The sequence below is a fragment of the Siniperca chuatsi genome, linkage group LG4, assembly GCF_020085105.1.
Source record: "Siniperca chuatsi isolate FFG_IHB_CAS linkage group LG4, ASM2008510v1, whole genome shotgun sequence".
In the NCBI taxonomy this organism is placed as follows: domain Eukaryota; kingdom Metazoa; phylum Chordata; class Actinopteri; order Centrarchiformes; family Sinipercidae; genus Siniperca; species Siniperca chuatsi.
Window position 1 is genome coordinate 7,864,103 of NC_058045.1, and position 21,656 is coordinate 7,885,758.

At 41.3% G+C, this 21,656-nt stretch overlaps 1 protein-coding gene across 20 annotated transcripts in view; it reads right to left on the reverse strand.

Annotated features, from left to right (window-relative positions):
* The window catches only part of LOC122874981 (neuronal cell adhesion molecule-like), a 78,780-nt gene extending 57,929 nt beyond the window's left edge, over positions 1-20,851 (reverse strand). For 9 of the 20 annotated variants that reach the window (XM_044193610.1, XM_044193607.1, XM_044193622.1 and 6 more), the window contains exons 1-2: positions 20,573-20,849; positions 13,111-13,224 (exon numbers count right to left, since the gene is read on the reverse strand). The gene's annotated coding sequence lies outside the window, so the exon portion shown is untranslated. Of the gene's footprint in view, positions 1-13,110; positions 13,225-20,572 lie in introns of all 20 variants that reach the window. The other 11 variants (XM_044193611.1, XM_044193616.1, XM_044193619.1 and 8 more) reach the window with 5 other exon arrangements.
* Between the last annotated feature and the right edge of the window lie 805 nt (positions 20,852-21,656).

A 21,656-nucleotide genomic window follows, 5' to 3' on the forward strand; every position in this document is an offset into this window, starting at 1 on the left:
AACAATATGTGAGTGCTTGTGGGATGGGAGAAGAGTTTATACATTCCTGGAACATGAATCCGCAAATGTTTGCGTTTGTATGTCCGGAAGTGTGAGGTTGTGTGTCTGTTTGGCATATGAGTACATCACTGAAACATGAATCCCCTGTGTGAGTGTGCATTAGTGTGTGTGTACTGTAGATTCTCAAATAACAGCCGTGTGAATGGCCGAGGCAAACAAATAAAGGCTGGGTAAAAAACACTGAGGGGACGGCAAAATTACCTGTATAATGGTTCATAAGGTAAATTCAACATGTCGGCCTGTCCCTGACCACTATCTGAGAATTTGTGCATGGATTACGTAAATAATTACTGCTTGTCCTTTTCTGCTGTTTGCCCCAAAAGACGAGTGTCTTTGCAAAGGTTGGTGTTTCGAGATGGCCCAGTGGAGGAAGACCACACAGTCCCCCATCCCTCTCAAGACTCCTCTCCCTCCCTCAATCTCTGCATCTTTTCTCCTACTCCCTTCTCCTTCCACCTCTCTTTCCCTCCCCTCTCTTCCCGGACTCCAAGCTCTCTGGTGCAGGTGACAGCACAGGGACAATGGGATGATATCACTGGTCGGCTCCGAGCAGCTTGTCTGCATGCTGCACAATAACAGACTGCTGCAACTCGAGTGTGGCACATTGTGAAGTTTATGAGAGAGAGAGAAAAGAGTACAAAGAGCAAGAGAGACAGAGGGTGAGAGAAGGAGGGAGGCAGTGGGAGAGAAAAAAGAAAAACAAACTGTACTGCTCAACTGAGACTGAAGGAAGGAGAAGGGAGGGAAGAGTGTGGAGGGAAGATACTCAGTTTTCTCTGTAGTATATGCCAGTATACGTGTGTGAGAACACTCTGGTGGTCATGTGTGTATGCAAATTACACCGAGCCTTTAGCCTGTATGCCTACAGCTGAATCTGTGTGGGCAGGGCTGTAGACTGTGCTGCCTTTTAATTACAGCACTGCTCCTTCCTTCTCCAAGACAATGTCTCACACACGTACAAAAGCACACAAACACACATACAGCAAACAGCACACGTCGCACCTGCCATGAGACAGATTGGATTTACACTGCATCAATAATTCAGCCATAAATACATCCCCAAACACACACAGATAGACACACATACTCGACACAGGTTGTCTTTGACTAACTGATAGCATTTCAAGGAGGCAGTGGTCACAAACTGCAGAAAGAGATTGATACTGAGAGAAGCAGGGAATAACTATATGGTTAGAGGTTACCACATGCCCCAGTGCCTGATCCTGATCATTACAGCACAGATTACCTCAGTTATTAAACCAATTATGAGCTATGTAAACACAGACAACGAGGAGACTTTTTTGGAATCAATCTGTCCTATTCTTAGAAACGCCAGAAAAAAAAAAACATCCCTGGGCTTCCTATTCGCGAGATCCATCATTACATTTCATCTGAGACAGGTTGAGTACCAGGCACACTGCTGGAGAGAGGCTTTCATCTCCTCTACCGTGTTGTACATTAGGCAGAATTTCAGCTGCCATTGTTTGTAGCAGCTGAGTGCAGGATGCAAATACGTTTCTGTTATTGTTGTTTTAGTCTGTTGTTTTCCCACAGTCAGCCAATACCTTATTATATCTCAGCTGTGTGTTAGATGTGGCCAGGTGTCGTTACTGAAGCATCTGTCCTGTATTTAAGCTGAGTTTTGATATGTTTCTCTTTGAGTACTAGGAATACTAACAATTATTTTATCAACAGATGACCGTTTCTCAGGGACAAAGCTCTCAATGTTTTCAAATTCTTTTTTTTGTTCAGCTAATAGTCCAGCACACAAAGATACTCAATTTAAATTAGTATATGGTATGGGAACCGTGTGAGGTTCACTGGAAGATATGTGTAGCTCAGTTACTGAATCAACTACGTGATATGAAAGAAAGTAGGCTGACAAGAAGAATATTTATTCAGGGTAAACAAATCAGTGGGTGATGGTCAAAAGAAGTGAGCACTTTGTTTAACATCTATAGGTTTAGTTTAGTATTTTTAATTATGAAAATGTCAACATTTGTATGTTAAGAGAAACTGTGTTTACTGAGAGTAAATAACCGTGGGCCAATGACATATGGAGCGAACCAAAGCTGCGTACATTTACGATGTTAAAATATAAATACGGTACAGATTATTATGCTGTATATAAGTTATCTAAGAAGCAAAGATCTTTATGTGCCTAGCTGAGATCTGGTATTTTACCGCTCAATGCCGAAACTGAATATGTCAGTGTGGATGGTGCCATCTCAACGATATGGAAAATGAGTTTCATTTTGTTTTCTATTGTTATTTTTATTGGGAACCATGCAGTTAATCGTTTGCTAAAATAAAAACAAAAATAGATTTTTTTAAACGCAGACAATGCACAAAGGTTTTCTGTAGAGTTTTTTTGACCACTAGTAGTGCAGTGGAGCAATGCTTTTATAAGTGGGTCCCCATCTTGTTTATAAAACCTGCACATTCACATATAGCCATTGGTTTTATGCTATTTCGCTGCGCTACAGTTGGTGGTAATGTGCAATGGCGAGAAGCAATGCGCCAACAAAGGCAAGGAGGAAGAAGACTGTTAGCTAAACATGGATGTAAACAATGTAGAATTGATGTAGGGAAAAAGGTAAAAGGAAATGCATTCAACACATTTGTTAGAGCTAAAGGATACACACAATGTGTTTTGGTAAGAAACACAGAATGTAAATATAACTTCTGTTTGTTTACTCCACAAGGCATCTTTAAGTTAGCCAGTTTGGAGTTGAGGATATAAGGATAAAAATGAAAAATTGTGGCATTTCTCCTTGTTGTCTTTGGCGCATAACTGACTTGACATTTTTAAACATAAACATGTGTTACCTGAAATGAAGTAGATGTATTTAAGACGTTGTAATTTATTTTCTCAGAAATAAAACTAACTATAGGACTATAGGGCATTGTTTTAACTGAATGATATTCCACGGTGAGAATAAATCAGAGTGATATGATACAAGCTCAAAATACAACATCCATAAACATCCTATTGCAGCTCAAATGGCCCCTGGATTTAAGTGAACACTTAATGGATTCTAATGCGCTCCTTTAAATGTGTTCAACCAACTTTGGTATTTACAGTGGAAACGCTCATGTATTGATCAAAGGACCCATTAGCACTATGAACCAGGTCTTTATTGGAAATGCTTAAAGTGGATTCCTTTCAAATGTTTTGAGAAAATGGATCCCCTGCACTGCTGGCATAGGATAATGCACTCACTGTGGATACATGCTTCCATTAGGCTGAGGACTATGTGAAAATGATCAGTAATGCAAACATAAACAAGAACGGTTGACCTTGGACGGTACAATCTAAATATTCTTACACAAATAATGTAGTGCATCGTTATTCCAAGAGGATCCTGAAGAGGGAAGTTTGAATATTTTCTTGAGTTTAGTAATTTATTCACTTGGATGTCAAGCACAGGAGGGGGCAGGAATTTTGAGGAGTGTGTAACAATTGGGCTTTTCTTTCCCTAAATCTGCATAATTATTGAGGTTAATTCAACACAGTGCTTGTGCGCCATTGTCTTTGAGTGTGGCTGCCACTGCTTAAATGAATAAATTTGTGACAAAATGAAGCTGACAGACAAGCTCTGCCTGAATGCACGATGTCAGAGAAATTGGCTCCAACGATAAGAAGCTGCAAGACAAAGCCTTCACTTGATTTGCTGGAGACAACAGCCTTGTCATTTACAGGCATTTGGGCCTGAGTTTTCTTAGTGATATGATTTCTCTGGTATCTGTGCTACATGCTCAGTTATTCACAACCTAGAGGGATTTCACACCATCTTCCACTGCCTCATTCTTGATAAGCAAAACTAACATTACTGCAGTTGTGACAAGACACCTTGTACTCTTCAGGGAAATGATATAACAAAATGGGACAGATGCTCACTGCTGAAATAACTTAGATGACAGCATAGACATCAGCATAATAAAAAAAGTGATGGAATGGTTTTTTGGGTGAATCTATCACCTTTTTTAATTCAAAAATTGGCTGGAGGGGATTCATTGTGAGCTGAATGTATTGACAACGCGCTTAAAAGTGTTTTCCATCTTACTTATCCACACCAGATGTCTTTTATGGACAGATTGGAGAGAAAAATAGCAAATTGGTGTGCAAGAAACTGTTCTCAAAGATGCTGTGTAGCACATGAATTCCAGAATGGAATGGGATGTACTGCAACAGAGTGCTCGACACAAATTGTCCTCTTTCTGTTCTAAAAACATTTAAATACCGCATAAAGGCAAAGAATCACAAGTTAAAAACTTAGGTATATTCCACCAATTCTTCTTAGCAGAAAGCCAATGGAAAATAATGTACATGACTGCGCAGCATGTTTTGTGCAACAGAACATAAGAGTCTACAGACGTGCTAGTGGCTCTGTGAGGCTATGCAAAGTGGTGTTTTGAGCTAAATGCTAACGTCAGCATTCTAACATGCTAATGTTTAGCAGGTATAATGTTTCTCATGTTCAACATCTTAGTTTAGTGTGTTACCATGCTAATACTGGCTAATTAGCAAAACGTACAGCCCAGTCTGATGGGAATGTCATTAGTTTTGCAGGTATCTGGTCATAAACAAAGTAATGGACAAATTGAAATTTTGACCTGACAATGGACTAAAAGAAATGTTAAGCTATAAGTTATTACAATTAATCCTGTGGGGAACATTAATATTTGTACCAAATGTCACAGCAATTTATCCAATAGTTGTCAAGACATTTCACTAAAAACCACAAATGTCAACCTCACGATGGAGCTAGATGAAATGTCAGAAGATCACCAAAGTCTGAAGCATTCATCCTCTGGGGACCGTGAATGTCTGTACAAACCTTTATGGCCTTATGACCTTTATTTCAGTCTGGACCAAAGTGGTGGACCAACAAACCAACCAACCGACAGACAGACTGACATTGCTGTCCTGTTGCAACTTTAGCTAAAACACAAACACAAATTGTATTTACTGAAAAAAACTGATGCAAAGCTCTGCTCAAACATTTTTTAACTGGAGCCAGCAGCACTATTTTCTCAGTGAGTTCAGCTGCACATTCATCCAACTGCAGTGCTATCAACCCGCTACACAAGCAGAAATCAAATTATACAATTGGTTTATACACCCACAGTTACTTCCTTATTTCCCATAGTGACATCCTTCTTCTGAAGTGGGACTAGAGTTGGGTTAATGTACTTAAACGTGTCCCCGTCTGGGCATGTATTTGTGTGGTGCTGCTTTTATTTCTCCAGGCTCTTGACATGATAGATGTGTGTCCTTGATATGACTGATGACCAGCTGAGGACTGGAGACCTCTGAGAACTCTTGTCAGGGAGGATAAGCCCTCTGAGTGGTGCTGGGGGGCCAAAGGGACCTTAGCTTCAGGAGGAGGTCTGAGTGCTGCCTGTCTCCAGCAGTTCCTTCGAGGGCCTGAAATCACGTCTGGGGTGGGGAAGAGTCTGATTGTGAAGGGTGACTGACCAACCAGCCTGTCTGGTCGGGTACCTCTGGCCTTTCAAGGTACCTCTCTGCTTGAGTACTCAATTAGTGACTAAGAGCCTTGCTGACAGACTACCAGTAACTCCAACAGCAGCGCTGGTTCAACACTGTTTTAGTTGTTTTTTTATAAAGGGGTGGGGTGGGGGACTACATCATACAACAAGCCCTGGGGGCAGACAACTCGGAACAAGGGGAGCCTCTTCAACTCACCAACAACAAAACAGCAAGAGAAGAAAAGACAGGTACTAGTCACACAAAGGAAGCTAATCATTTAACTGCAGGGCTTTTCTGTTCCGGTTAAGCCTCTGTAGTCAAGCTGTTTTCACTTCACTTCTTAGTTCTTGATTTGTTGACTCTCAGTGAAAGGTCTGAAAAGATCAGTGTCCTCATCCAGAGGACACCTGCCACAGCTGTATCAAGCTGCAGCAGAACTCAGGTCAGGGATTGCTGGCATGAGAAATCCACTAAAATAATTTTTAAAGCATTAAATCATTTGGAGGATAATCTTTTTTCAGGTGGACAAACACTTAAACTGCACGCTTCCCTGCAAGTTTTATCTGTTGTGGGGGTAACTGCTGACAAGCTCATTTGATGTCACAGTAATCTCTGTATTCTAGTAAGTATAAAAAGTCCCAGCCATGGAAGAATAGCCTGGATCAGCACTTTATACTGCATTTCCTCTCTCTATGCAGTGATCACAATGCCAGTTAAAGCTGCCTGCTCCTTTTCCTTCCAGTGTGTACTCATTATAGAGTGGCAAGTCAAAAAGCCCCACACAGTGGTAGGCATCCTGATCCCGGTGTGCCTTTCACATGGTAAACAGTTTCAGATGGGCCCGGTATTGTGCTGCTATAAAACAGCATCTGCTTTATGGCATGGAAAAAATGCATTGTCACCAAGCGGCAGTGAAAGAGCCATTGAAGGACAGCCAGGGCTTCGCCCGAATGCTGAGGGTTTGACCGTGACACAGGCTGGTGGGTGGTGGTCAAACAACCTACATTCTACTCTGACACTGAGGTTGTGAAGAAGGAGGCCAGGCCAGAAAATGAAATACAGGTGCACAAGAATCAAGTGACAGAGGAACTTTAGAGTCTGGCCAAGTTTGAGAACAGAAGCCTGTGCTGCACAAACTAGTCAATATACCGCATAACTTCAGTGGAGCTAAAAAGTCTCCAATGAGGCTTTGTATCCGGTCTCAATGCAGCAGCATAGTGGGTCAGAATGCTGCAGTGAGCACTGGAGCTTGGCCAGGTGGAACGAGACACTATGTAGACAGAAACAGAGAGACAGAAGATGCCCCTCATCCCTTGACTCTCCATTAAACATTTAAAGCTGCACTCGGCACAGCTGAGAGCTGCGACTGTGTGAGTCTATGTGGGAAAACGTCTCAGTGTCACAAAAGTGTTCATTTATGGCACATCTACCAACACTATCATAATTCATCCAGCACAATGCACTATTCTGTGGGATGTTTTGCTGCATTTGTTTTTTTGTTTGTTTTTGTTGTCTCTAAAAAAGCTTAGTTCTGAGTAGGAGATGATGTGAAGGAAACAGATGAGAAACTGCATGGTACCATGACAGAAGCTATTTAAATTAACCAGTGGGGATTAATGAGATGTTATCTTGTGTTATATTTAATCCTCACACTTCCATATTTATGGTCAGAATGGTTAGGCTAATCATACTGATTCACATATAAGTCTGACTGTCCCACTTACAATCATCTGATCAGTTCAATAATACAATGAGAGAACAAGACAAAGATGGAATAAAGCCTTACACACACAAAACATTTCCCATATGGGGACATCCCTAATTTTTGCATCAAAGTGATTTTTAATTTATTTACTTACAGTATTTAATTGCAGGGACAGTGCACGCCATTGTGCCTGTCAGTTTACATTTACGGTGATTAACAAAACTGTAAATGTGCCAGTGTTAGCCAAAAGGCTAATTTTCAACTGATGTCCCATAGCCAAATGTTTGAATAACAATAAAGCAAGCAATATGTAAATCATAACAGGAGAAAGCAGATGAAACATTAAGCAGCTAAACAGACAATAACAAAAGCTGAATAAAGTAAGGCAAGTGAAATGCAAAGCAAGAAATGTACAACGCAAGAAATTATTACAAAATAAAAACATTTTAAGCTGACAATCAACATATGCTCACATCACATGACAGAGGACATAGGTAAAACAATCAAGACATGAGTATGAAAAGGACAAGGGACAATCTGACAAACACCGACAGGAAGCCAAGCATATAAAAACAGAACCAAGGGATAACAACTAAAACATCTCCATGAAAGTGAGCAAACTCCAGCTGCTGATGAAGGCCACGAGATGTGGCTGTAAGCTCCAAAAAAGCAAGTAAGTGGACCTTGTGTTAAGATTTTTTTGTCATATTGCTATTTTCAAGGTCAAGAATGAACCTTTAAGCTCACGTTTCTCAATTGATTTCACAGAAAATTTAGTTTATCACAATATATTCTAAAATTACGAATACCGCCCATATGTCCCATTCATATTCCCCATGTTAAATGTCAAACCAAAACCAACACATTTTTAGTCTAATTTAATAAATATCCATGGTAAAATGGAAAATTAACACTCAAACACAATTTCCCTGCCCTATTACCATATCAAGCACATGCCTCAGATTCTGCTAATTTTAGCATTACAAAACACAGATATGCTGAGGTTGCTCCAGTTTGAATTCACAGAGGCCCAGTGGTGAATGAAGGAGGTTAGGCATGCAATTGTCCAATGTTATGTAAAAGAGCCACTTTTATACCATTTTACCATGTTTGATGTGAAAAAACAAGTGCTATGTCAATCAAACTGAAGTGCTATGACGAGCTGTCCTGGGTGGTTCCTCCGTAGCCACCTACTCCATTATGCTTCAATTCCACACAATATGAGTCACAGGGATAAAAAAGGATGGTTTCACAACACATTATGGGTAAAAATGGACCTCCGTCATAGTGGTGCATTAGATCAGCACTAGGTTTTATTCAAGACTCCTCTTTTCATTCTTTAAACCAGCCATTTGGAAGGAATTCATTCAACAGGGCTGTCAAGGACGCGGCCCTGCCACTGCTGCCAACGCTCTGCTTCCACTCGAAATTCATATCCAAAGTCCCATTTCAGCTGAATCACAACTTAAATAAACAGAGCGAGTGAAATAAATTTGAGGGCTTTTGTTTTGAGGCCAAAAGAGCATATTCAGCTTTCACTCTGGTTGTGTTTTGATGCTAGACTGGGGAAAAACAACTCACAAACAATCGAATCCTGTGAGAAGGCAAGAAGAGATGGCAAACAACTTTTTAACTTTAGTGGTTGTTACAGAAAATAAGCTATTGTCCAAGTAAAGTTACTCATATAATGATAACACTAGAACCCTTATTCACATGGGTACAGGTCAGTGACACCTTGGAGACACATGGGCAGAGGACGTATCCTCAGGCCTCCAGCAGGTGCATTGTTTCCAGGATCTCAAGAAAAGAGCCATATTTCAGACTTTGCTGCATCCTGGTGAGAGGGAGAGCATGTCCTGGTCACTGGCTCTTGCCTGTCTCTCACCCCATCCTGACCCCTCACCCTCCTCACCTCTTCCTCCCTTCATCCCTACTTCCTTTAGGCAAGCACCTGATCAATAGTGGTCTCCTGCTGTGACATATTCTCCTCACAAAATGACTCTTTCAATGACCACAGTAAACATGTACTTTCACTCAATGGACACTAAAGCAAAAGAGTGAGTGAAAAGCAATCCCTAAAATTCACAGCGTACATCCAACCCACATCCTAAAGTTGGGACAAAAGGAAAGATACTTTGCAGGGTTTTATTTTGTCTCAAAGGGCAGATTTAAGGGGGGAGGGGGGGTTTAAATGCGCTTTCAAAGCATGTTTCTGTTCTCTAATCTGTCTGTCGTTTCCACCCATACAGACACACTTCTAATTTGACTTCAAAGTGTGGGGGATTGTGAGCAATATGGATGAAACTCTGCATGAAATCAGTTTTCCTATCATTATCTCCCCAAAACACACTGACATTACTGTAGCACTATTTCCTGCTGTGGTGTTAAACATTAACACAGACTCCATTTTGGCCAATCTCAAACTGTGATGTTTGATTTGAACTTAATTTACCTAATATGTTTCACTGCTTCCAGGATGACATGACTGACATACTACTGAACTGTGGTGATGTCAGCCATCCCTGCAGTTGGGTTGGTAGATTCAGTTTGCAAGGATCCCCCCGTCAGCCCTAGCTTCAGATTATGGGAGTCTAGTTATCACTCTCTCCCAGGGTTGGGTTTTGGGTGCAGGGCCAGGGTAATCCTGGGGAGTTTGACTTGGGACTCCTAAGGCTTAATTAGATTTTTTTTTCACTGCCGATGACCGTGGACAATCCAATCAGTCCGACCTCCGTGTAGTTCCCCTATTCTGGTCTGATTAGACACTATATTAGTGAACAACACCTACGTTTAAAGGCAATGTTGGAAAAAGGGAAATCTATAAATTCATAAAATATGCATGGATATAATGAATGCCACTAGTTTGCCTTAGGCTTTAGACCCAGATAATTGTATGCAATAGGGACATTTTTGGGGTAACCAATCAGAGAGCATTTTGTCTCAAATTCCCTTATGGTTAAATGTCCCTTTCTCAAACCCAAAGGAAAGAGAGAAGTGGGAAGGAAAATATGGTCACGCTTCTTTTCATTGTGGCCTGTTCATGGAGACCGTTGTACTAACTGTCTGGAAGTTAAAATGTAGCGTAGTAACGTGTTTACTAAGTGGAGATTTAAGCATTACTAAATCAAAACGGGTTGCACCTCACAATCTAGTTCTTACATAGAAACTAGTTGTTACTACATATTTACACCCTGAAACTGCCAGGTGTAACTGATAGCAAACTGAACCAACTGACAAAGCTAACATTTGTTTGCTAATACATTATCCATTTAAAAAGTAAAAAATGTTATAGGACATGGTCGACACATATGACCTGACACTTGATCAAAATGCACTTTAAATTAATTAATAATAATTAATAATTACATTTCGCAGAAAAAACACAGTATACCTCAAATTAAAATGACAATAACATCAGCTAGGTTAGCATAATCAGATTTCCCACTCATTCTGAAGAGCATGACTACCAGGCTAACTGAGAAACCATATGTATGGACATATAAATAAAACAATGTCATACTTAAAATAATTTATTGGCAGACTTGGCAGTTAAGTTTAATATATTGTTTGCACCCCTAAAACTGCTTTTTTTTGGAAGATATGCTACAGCTTGTCATGCTAAATTGTCTTCATGTTTACATTATGTAAACATTACCAAAGCTGAGACATTTCCGCAAAACTCAAAAAACGCAAACGTCCCTATCTAGAGCCAGTGTTTGGTTGGTCCGTTCTGGGCTACTGTAGAAACATGGGGGTGCAACATGGCAACCTCCGTGGAAGGGGACCCTATAATTCTAAGGTAATGAAAACACAACGATTCTTATTTTCAGGTGATTATACACTATTGAAAACATACTTATAAATATTAAATTCCATTTCTGCCAATAGCTCCTCCTAAATATTACACACTGAACCTTTAAAGACTGTGTGATAGATTTACAAATAGCTGGTGCCAGGTTAGCAAATATAGATATGAAATAGATATGAAATATACTCTGAGAGTGATATAGAAGGAAGGAAGGAAAGGAAATAATCAGAGGAACAGAGAGAGACAGAAACAGACATTGGCAGAGATCAGTGCATAATCTGCTCCTTTATTTAAATCACATGGCTACAAGCTGAGATTATAAAACAGGTTTTAATAATTCCATAAGCACCGTGCATATCATGATCTCAAAGGCAGGCTTTGGAAATGAAACTACAATTTTAACCATCCAATCAAGAGGAATTGAGATTTTTACTGAGATAGTGGTTTTAACAATTATGTAAAAGCCTCAGATGTGCACTTACGTTTAGCTCAGATAGCTGACAAAATGCATATTACCTAGGAGTGGGTACAGCAGCACACTGCAGCCCTCAGTACATATACAATTTCATCTATTATTCCACACCAATCACATTTCATGAAAGCAGTGGTGAACATCTAAAGAGTGCCTCTTGACTCTGAGCTGAGCCTTCTGCATACCCCGAAATGTCAACTACAATCAGAAAATACTGACTTCAAATACAGGAGCTATATGAATTCCACCTCAGTGACACATCACAAATGACCAATGAGTGAAAGTGTCCTATTTTTCTCTCACAGGATCTGTGGAGGCGTGCTCTCTGTCACGCAGTAACCCCTTTGAGTAACATGTCCACCACAGCTCTACTCATACAGAGATGTGGTCATTGTGCCATGAGCCCTGAGAGGCCCAAAACCAGCCAACCTTGAAGACCCGAGCATTAGGTCTGCTTCAGACCAGGATCTTTTCAACCTCTGCCAGAACAATACCAACTAAAACCAATATAAGGAATGCCATTCATCACCAAGATCCAAATCATACAATGCTGTAATTGTGTGATCAAATATGAAAAAGACAATTTCTGCTGCTGAAAATGTCCATAAACTTAAAGAGTATTAGTGTCATTTATTCTTTAAGAGACTTTGCATCAGGCTCCTAACACCATAGGGCTTTGGCTGTAAACCATGGCACACTGTCAAAGACTCATTGATATTTCCACATAGACAGACACACAAACACAGAGCTGAAAAAGCCCAGTGTTGGCCCAGACAGCTCTTAGCCACACTAGACATTTGATTTGGTTATCAGGCCAGCCAGCCTCAGAGGAGATCCTGATAAATGAAGTTGCCATTTGACCCTCCTCCCCTCCTCACAGCTAGGCCCAGCTAGCCCACAGCAAGGAATTATCTTAGTGACAATTACATTCTTCCAGCTCCTAAAGACGCCCAGTGCTGAGAAACCAGCAAAGGACTGACCGCAAGGAGATTATACTGATTGCTATTACATTACTTGCATTTGATCCTAAATTGCTCTGGCACAGGGCCTGAGCACAGACAACTCCATGTTGGATGTGCTTGGGTTTTTGTTAACAAATCAAATTTACAGGCAATTTTCTTCTCATGGTGGTTGAAAAATTAAGTCCTTCATACAAAGCGAATCCTGAAAAATGCTCAAATCTGTTTGGTGATCTCTGTTTTGTTTAATTATAGGGGAAATAAGGCATATTCAACATGGCACACATACAGTATACAGTATAAACACATATCTGTTATTTTTACTGTAGGTCCATTTGATTAACATCTTTTCGTCGCACTAATTCAGATCAACAATATATTATCTCCTAGTTCAAGATTTCTAGGGTTACACGTAATGATTATTTCCCCAAACGATTAATCTGTTGATAATTTTTCCAATTTGTTTAGTCTATAAAATTTCAGAATTTTGTTTTTTTTTTTAAATGTCCAGAGCCCAAGATGATTGATGATCTTTTGTCTGACCGACAGTCAAAAAGCCAAATACATTCAATTTTTAATTATATAATACTGAGAAAACCAGCAAATACTCACATTTGAGAAGCTGGAACCAACAAATGTTCGACATTTTTACTTGATGAATGGCTTGAAATGATGAATTGATTGTTCCCAGTGTTAACTACACATCAGGATGGCAGCGTGATCAGCCTGGAAAAGGAGAATTGGTAGAGTCACTCAGTCTACTGGCGAACATGTCTGATGCTCATTGTTGTATCAATGGTAACTATTTACGTGTTTGGACCTCTCTCCACATGTGATCTCTGGATGGTTTTCTGACCTCAATCTTCCCTAATCATTCATCTCAAGCCTGGACAAAGATTATCTGGGTATAGATTATGTTTTTTACACAACACGTGGCACCAGGACAATAAAAAACAAAAAAAACAAAGTCAGCATTGTATTTTGTGCTTTTGATATCTCAAAGGACATGCACATTTATCTTCTGCTGAATGGAGGAATCTCAGATCTACATTTGGATTTGTTTACCATCCCATTCCTTTGTCTCTGCCGGGAGAAATTTCTTTTCCCAGGATTCCTGTGGCTGTGTTTGGGGGGTTTAAGGGATGAAAAAGAGGAAAAGAAAAGCCCATTGGTCTCAGCGCCACAGAAACCGCATCTAGAGCCAAGCTGTCATCCCACTTGGATTAAGGGCCCTTCAGTGGTGGCTGCTGAGCTGCTAACATGGTGTCTTACCCTCGGCCGGGTGTGGGAGGGGGTAGAGGGTGGAGCAGAGGGTAAGGGCATAAGAAGGTCTGGCCTAAATAAGACCTTCGAGGTCAGTGAGCCTTCTCAACCATGGCAAAGCCACTTTGTGTTTCCATGTCAACTTTATTCATGAGCTGACAGCTAAGTGTCCCCTTCTTTCCTGTTGATTCAATCGCTGTTGCATCATGTGCTGGGATGATAAAGATAATCTATGCGTTTGCTTTGCTTATCTCTGCAGACCCCCACTTCTATAAGTTTCCAGGATGTAACGTTCAACAACAGGCTGATAAGAGTGCGGAGGCTTGTGGTGGATTTCTTGGCAGAGCCCACTCTTTCAATCTCCAATGTTATAGGCAGAATAAGAGCTGTGGCGATGTATTTGCTGAGCTATTAGACAACACAAGTGGGCTGCATCGCTGTGCCAACAGAGAGTGGGATGTGTGTGAGTTTTTCTTCAGCTCTATGCAAATAGGACGAAGATGGAGGCTTGAGAACAGACTAGAAAGCATTCAAGTGCACACTCTTCGTGAATTTTCTGAATGTTGGCGAGCCTACACCCTGGCAATGGAGCAATGCCCACCTCCTGTTGTTTTCAGGACAGGAAAGGGAAGCAGTGGTCCTTGTTATGTCCTGCCACTGGGCCACAAACTACCTCTCCAACATCTGCTGCCCATCCAAAGTTGGCCAGAGCTTCAACAGGCCCAAGGCTGTCAGTGGCAAGGACAGCCTCTCCAGTCTACTTCAGCAGGAACAACTGTGTGTTCAAACAGAGGCTCCAACACCCAAGTATCTATTGTGGATCTCCTCAGGCATAACCCTGCATCACCCCCCTATACTGCAAGAAAAAGTCGAGAACAGCCGTCCCACCAGTACAGACAGAGAAAACAGACCCCCTTTGTTCCCCCTGCCCCTTCTCAGCGTCGACTGAGGTACATGATCCACCCCTCCTCCCTCCTGCAACCCTGAAAGCTTCAAAATACTCCCACTTCTCCTTTCCCTCCCTCCACTTCTACTACTGGGTGGCAAGACAGCAGATCATCTTATGAGAATTCAGAAAACATACTCTGAGCTAGCGCACATCTCAAATCTCATCTTCATTTGTTCATATCAAGTCCCTAAAATCAAGGCTGACTGGGAGTCAGATCTAGAGGTGCATGGAGCTAGTTAACCTGTCAGGCACTCTACTGGGGGGAGAGAGGGAACATAAAACCCACAACATTACGTTCCATTATCCCAACCTCCTACTTCAAAAGGGGGCTCTATTGCTGTCACTCCCTGGCAGTTTGGACAGAAAAGAGCATCTCTAAATGCTTTGTTCTCACTAAGGGATGTAATAACCTGACATGGATGATAATAGCGTTCCCTGGGTGACCTTGAGTGACTGGGCTTGATGACTGTCATGGTGTAAAGCTCTGGTGTAATGATTCCGTCACTGTGCTAGAACCAGACAATCTTTACCATTTTTGCTTTAAAAAATAGTAAATGTTAATGTAATTAATGTTGCCGATAAATTTTCAAACACTAATCAACAAATAATTTCAGCTCTACTTGGTGTACAATGTGATTTAAGATACCAAATAATTTCAACATAGGGCTGCAATTTATAATAAGATTATTTGTTATTTTTTGATGAATCAGTCAGTTTATAAAATGTCAGAAAAAGTTCCCAGAACCCAAAGTGACGTCTTCAGATCGCTTGTTTTGTTCGACCAACAGTCAAAAACGGCAAGAAAGTCAACAATAATATAAATTATTTAATTATCAACTTTTGTTGATAAAAATTTCTATTGATCAACTACTGATTATTCCGCTAATCTTTAAGCAATAACTCAGCAGAAATCATTGAAGCTGTGTTGTTGCATGAGATAAAACAGAAAATAGCAAAGTAACTGCACATCTTTTTATCTAATACTCAGAAAACCTAGCTGAGTCTACTTGAGTCTAGCTATGAGCAACACATAAATATCCATTTGTCTTATTCATCTGTCACCATCCACTCCTGAAAATATAATTCAGGTCTGGTATGTAAACATCAACAGTTGCAGCTGTGTAGAGTGGATTAGCAGGAACGTGTCAATCCCCATTAGAGCTGCTGCCTAACTGAGTGTGAAACTCAAATTGCACCCACCAGCTTGCAACCATACAGGCCCCACTCACAGAGAGGGAGAGAGAAAGTGAAACGTGTGTGTGTAATGAACATGTATGTCCTTCTTTGCATGTATTCATCTGCCCCTGCATACATTTGTCCAAATTACAACTAAGGCAAGTGTTCAGGCAGCCGTGAAGTGGGGGGGCATTCCCTCTGTGGTCCTCTAATAAGGCGCTCATCAGTCCCAAAATGAGATGAACATGCTAGTGACAAGGAGGTCCAGGCGATGTCAGTGTGCTGTGCTGCTGTGTGTGACTGGCCCACTGGGAAGAAACACTCAGACCACAGTGACACTAATAGATAGGCATGGGCCTCCATCAAGTCCCCAGAGATTTAGCTTCATCGCAGCTGAGCAGCACAGCATTTCTATTCACAATGGCCACTCAGGGCAACTACACGTGTCTCCAGAACACACTCACTCATTCAGTCAATCAGCTGGAATGACCTATGATGGTGCATTATTTAACTGTGCCCGTGCCACACTCAATGAAAAAGAAAATATTGCAGCACTTTATTAAAGGACAATTACGGTTTTCATAAACTTGGACATAAGTTTTGGTCATAATTGCTAGCGATAACCTGAGAACTGAGAACTGTACTGAGAACATGGTAACATCCGTAAAAAAAAGTCAGACGGGGCAGAAACACAAGTAGTCACACGACCATACAGGTTGTAAATTTTGGCCCACTCATCTTTGCAGAATTGTTGTAATTCAGCCACATTGGAGGGTTTTCGAGCATGAACTGCCTTTTTAAGGTCATGCCACAGCATCTCAATAGGATTCAGGTCAGGACTTTGACTAGGCCACTCCAAAGTCTTCATTTTGTTCTTCAGCCATTCAGAGGTGGACTTGCTGGTGTATTTTGGATCATTGTCCTGCTGCAGAACCAAAGTTCGCTTCAGCTTGAGGTCACGAACAGATGGCCGGACATTCTCCTTCAGGAGGTTTTGGTATACAGCAGAATTCATGTTTCCATTTATCACAGCGTGTCTTCCAGGTCCTGAAGCAGCAAAACAGCCCCAGACCATCACACTACCACCACCATATTTTACTGTTGGTATGATGTTCTTTTTCTGAAATGCGATGTTACTTTTACGCCAGATGTAATGGGACACACACCTTCTGAAAAGTTCAACTTTTGTCTCGTCAGTCCACAGAGTATTTTCCCAAAAGTCTTGGGGATCATCAAGATGTTTTCTGGCAAAAATGAGACGAGCCTTAATGTTCTTTTTGCTCAGCAGTGGTTTTCGTCTTGGAACTCTTCCATGCAGGCCATTTTTGCCCAGTCTCTTTCTTATGGTGGAGTCATGAACACTGACCTTAACTGAGGCAAGTGAGGCCTGCAGTTCTTTGGATGTTGTTGTGGGGTCTTTTGTGAGTCGTCGCTGCGCTCTTGGGGTAATTTTGGTCGGCCGGCCACTCCTGGGAAGGTTCACCACTGTTCCATGTTTTTGCCATTTGTGGATAATGGCTCTCACTGTGGTTCGCTGGAGTCCCAAAGCTTTAGAAATGGCTTTATAACCTTTTCCAGACTGATAGATCTCAATTACTTTCTTTCTCATTTGTTCCTGAATTTCTTTGGATCTCAGCATGATGTCTATCTTTTAAAGATCTTTTGGTCTACTTCACTTTGTCAGGCAGGTCCTATTTAAGTGATTTCTTGATTGAGAACAGGTGTGGCAGTAATCAGGCCTGGGTGTGGCTAGAGAAATTTAACTCCGGTGTGATAAACCACAGTTAAGTTATGTTTTAACAGGGGTTCAATCACTATTTCACACAGGGCCATGTAGGTTTGGATTTTGTTTTCCCTTAATAATAACAACCTTCATTTAAAAACTGCATTTTGTGTTTACTTGTGTTATCTTTAACTAATATTTAAATTTGTTTGATGATCTGAAACATTTAACTGTGACAATCATGCAAAAAAGTAAGAAATCAGGAAGGGGGCAAAAACTTTTTCACACCACTGTATTTGGAAGAAAAAAACAAAGGCGGACTGTAAACTTATTACTCAAATTGTCCGTTGTAAACATCCATCACAGTTCACTGACCAACACACTGGTTCAACTTTGACCTACTTATTGAAGTTGTACATGCACACAGTTTTCCTGTGCAATGAGGGATTATTACCAACATTTCAGGTGCACTCACTTGCAGTTTCACAACCAAATAAAGTAATTTAGATCATCTTATTTACAAACTGTCTGATTGTCTGATCAAGGGCTGAAACTAATGATAATGTTTCCATTATTGATTAATCTGTTGACTACTTTCTCAATTAATCGATTAATGTTTTTGTCTATGAAATGTCAGACAATAGTGAAAAATGCCTGTTAAAATTTCCACAACTCGAGGTGTATTCACCTTGAGCTTGCTTGATTTATTCGATCATCACTCCAAAACCTAAATATATTCAGTTTATACATGACAAAGAAAAGCATCAAATCGCCACAATTGAGGAGCTGGAACCAGAGAATTGTTGGCATTTTTGATCGAAAAATTACAAATCAATTGTTTAAAATATAATTTCAGCTCTAGTTTGATTTCTCATTTCTTGCCCTGCTAGACTTCATTGTAGCAATGTCATTTTTTTCCTACATCTCAGCGATCAGTTTAGTGAATATAAACAAATCATAAGTCATAGAAATGACGGTCAAAATTGACGGTACAAAAGTGAGAGCCAAGTTAACCAGAAGTAACCTTTAAAATGTTGGGTCTTTCAATGCCATACAAGAAAGAGTTTTTTCTTTTAAATGTCTAGTGTACTACTGTCTACTGACTTTAAATGTCTCCTACTCTGACTTCAACTGCAGTTTCCATCACTGAATACATGAAACTGACATTTCTACTACATAAATGAAGTGCATCCTTGGCGAAATGAATCACCAAGTGAAAGCCTTTCAGGTTCAGATCAGTTCCTCTAAAGAATGATGTCATCGTCATTACCACAAGTGACACAGAACAACTCTTTCTATCTTTGAGACACTTTGTCCCGTCCTGCGGTTGGCGGAGTTCACAACGCCACAGACGGCCGCTTACAGAAGGAGCGTTTATCACTTCTCGCAGAATAGTCTGCATGTTTCTCCGGCCCACAGAGTGAAATTAGTGGCATTTTCCCTCCAACACCCAAGCTTTTCCCATAGCCCCCGCGGCTGAGCTGCCCGCCACTGGTTTTAGGTCAGCAGTGTGACTGACTGGTGCTCTCACAATAACTCTGGCCAACGTGTGTCATGATAATCCCTTAGTTATGCAAATCTCTCCGCCTAGTGCCGTTTGCACTGAGGGTGAAAGTAAAGATGCAGCACAATGTAGGCCACTATCTTGTCCCGATTTCTCCACATTGGTCAAATGAGCCTGAAATGTCCTGTCAGCAGAGCTTCAGTAGCAGTAGAGTAGTGGCTCTCTGGGCTCAAGCAACATCCTGACTTACCATGGTGATGATAGGACTGAAGAGACCACCGAAAGGCAAACAAACAGTCGAGGGACATGCACACGTAAAGTGGTATCGCACATTTTGCCGCCTGTTTCTGAATTAATGCAAAGTAGACATAAGGCAGGGATAGAGGGGACATTGTTATCTTCTTAAACAGATTAACAATAGTCTGCCTGGAGTGAATAAACATTACTAGAAAGTGTGTCAGCCCTTTCAGAGAAAAGTAAGAACAAGAGCTTCAGACAATAAAGCAAGGGTCATTAGCATTGTATTAATTTGGCTATCCAAGCAGGCACAAAAGTGTGTGGCTGAGACATGTGTGTTTGGGTGTGTGTATGAGTGAGAGTGTCTGGGGATGAGCGGAGGATGATGGGGGGGGGCGTGTTGTTGCATGATGGTGAGTTCCCCCTTGACTGAGGCTTTGACCAAGAGGAGACAGAGGGAGGGGATGAAGGGGGGAGTAAGCAGAGGATTTGGGTGGGAATGTGGGGTTTTTTTCAGTGAAGGAATTGTTTGGCTTGTATAATAAATGGCATGGGAAGTAATTGGTGAATCTCAGGGGGCTAACGTAATTAGATTGAATCTGATAAAGGGAAACTAGACTAAACAAAATGAATGGTCAGTCAAAACAAGGCAGAGTTGTGATATGAATATGAAGGGAATTAAACATGTGGGGAGCGAATCAGCTTAGGACATGAGGGATTTTGTGTAAGAGGACAGCTATTTCATCAACACAGGACAAAAAAACAACTGTCAAATACAGCTGATCTACCTGTCTGTCTTTACATACAGCTGTAATGTGAGCATCATATAGCAAAGGACAGATCACATCAAAGGTTCAGATTGGAGGACAAGTGACAATGATTTCTCTCAGCATCTTTTAAGCAGCACACTATGTGTCAAGCCTTGATTTGACAAATAGCAGCTGCTCTCTCTCTCTGATGACCAAAAGCTACAAGCGAACACGTAAATGTGTCTTAAAAAGTGCGGTGTGTTTTTTTTTTAATTATTATTTTTTTTAGAGATTTAGCTTTGAAAAACAACCCTCGTGTCTTTGCGTTCCTGAGGAAAAAGCTGTAAATTGGACATCGCTCTCATTGGCAGCTTTAGAGCATCCAACTCAGTGTGCTGCTTCTCTCTCCACAAACTCCTGACAGTGTAAGCTACACGACACGTGTTTATTATGAATGGTATCATTTGGCTCACCTTATCTCCTCCCTCGGCGGTGCGAAACACGAAGCCTGTTCTGTATCTGTAGTCCCCTGCGACAGAGCGATGCCGTCTGCTGTGTTTATTTACGTGGAGTCCCGTTCAGCGCCGAGCCTCTTGCACTTGTCTCCTCTGCCTCAGTCACTGGTCCCCTCCTCTCCCACCAGTTCAACGACACACACACACACACACACACACACACACACAGGCAGGCGGGGGCGCGCAACATCACTCCGGGGTGTGCGCACGCCCATTGCGCGCACTGCAGCGCCGCTGCCGATGTATGGTGGCCTCAAGGCACTGAACCATTCTAGCAAATTGTTATCCAAATAGACACTCTAATAGTACTTTAGCCCCCTACAGGCTCCAAACCACAGATGGACAACAGCTGGACGAGTTTTAGGATAAAACAAGCCAAAAGTTGTCTTTTAATGCTCAGCAATGTTTTCTGTTATTTAACAGCAGGGAGCGGCTTTTTTAATTTAGCTGCCGTATTATTACTGTGAGATTTAAGCATAATGAAAATGCTACAAGCAGAAAAAATGTTTAACACTGAAATAATTCCAAGCCTTAAAGGCTTAATAATCTTGTACATTTTCAGGCCCGCAGAGAGAAAAAGAGGAAATGAAAACAAAACTCAAATAAAACATCAAATCCACAGATTATTAGTCCATTATGACAGTGAACTTCATTCCAGCTGTTCTGGACCTTCATTGCTTAGATGCATTTGCATTTTGCCCTGAGAACAGGATTGCACTAATAATCACACAGTAGCCTGCGGGATCAGCCAAGACCCTGCTGGATGAGGTCATGTGACTTTAAAAGCGACATTTCCTCTCAGTTCAATCTGCTGCCAGCCAGCCAGCCATGCTCTGCTCTCTCAGTCCATGTTACACACATGCATTATCTCAGGCTCAGCACTGCTAGCCATCTGCAGCCACAGAATCAAACACTGAGAGAAAGGGACACAGTTATTACTAGGATGAGCCTGGTTTGGCAAGAAGACAAGGTTTGGTTTGAGTTGCCATCCAGAGGCTGGTTGACTGAGATTAGCTAAAATTAGGTTGTGGCACCAATTTGA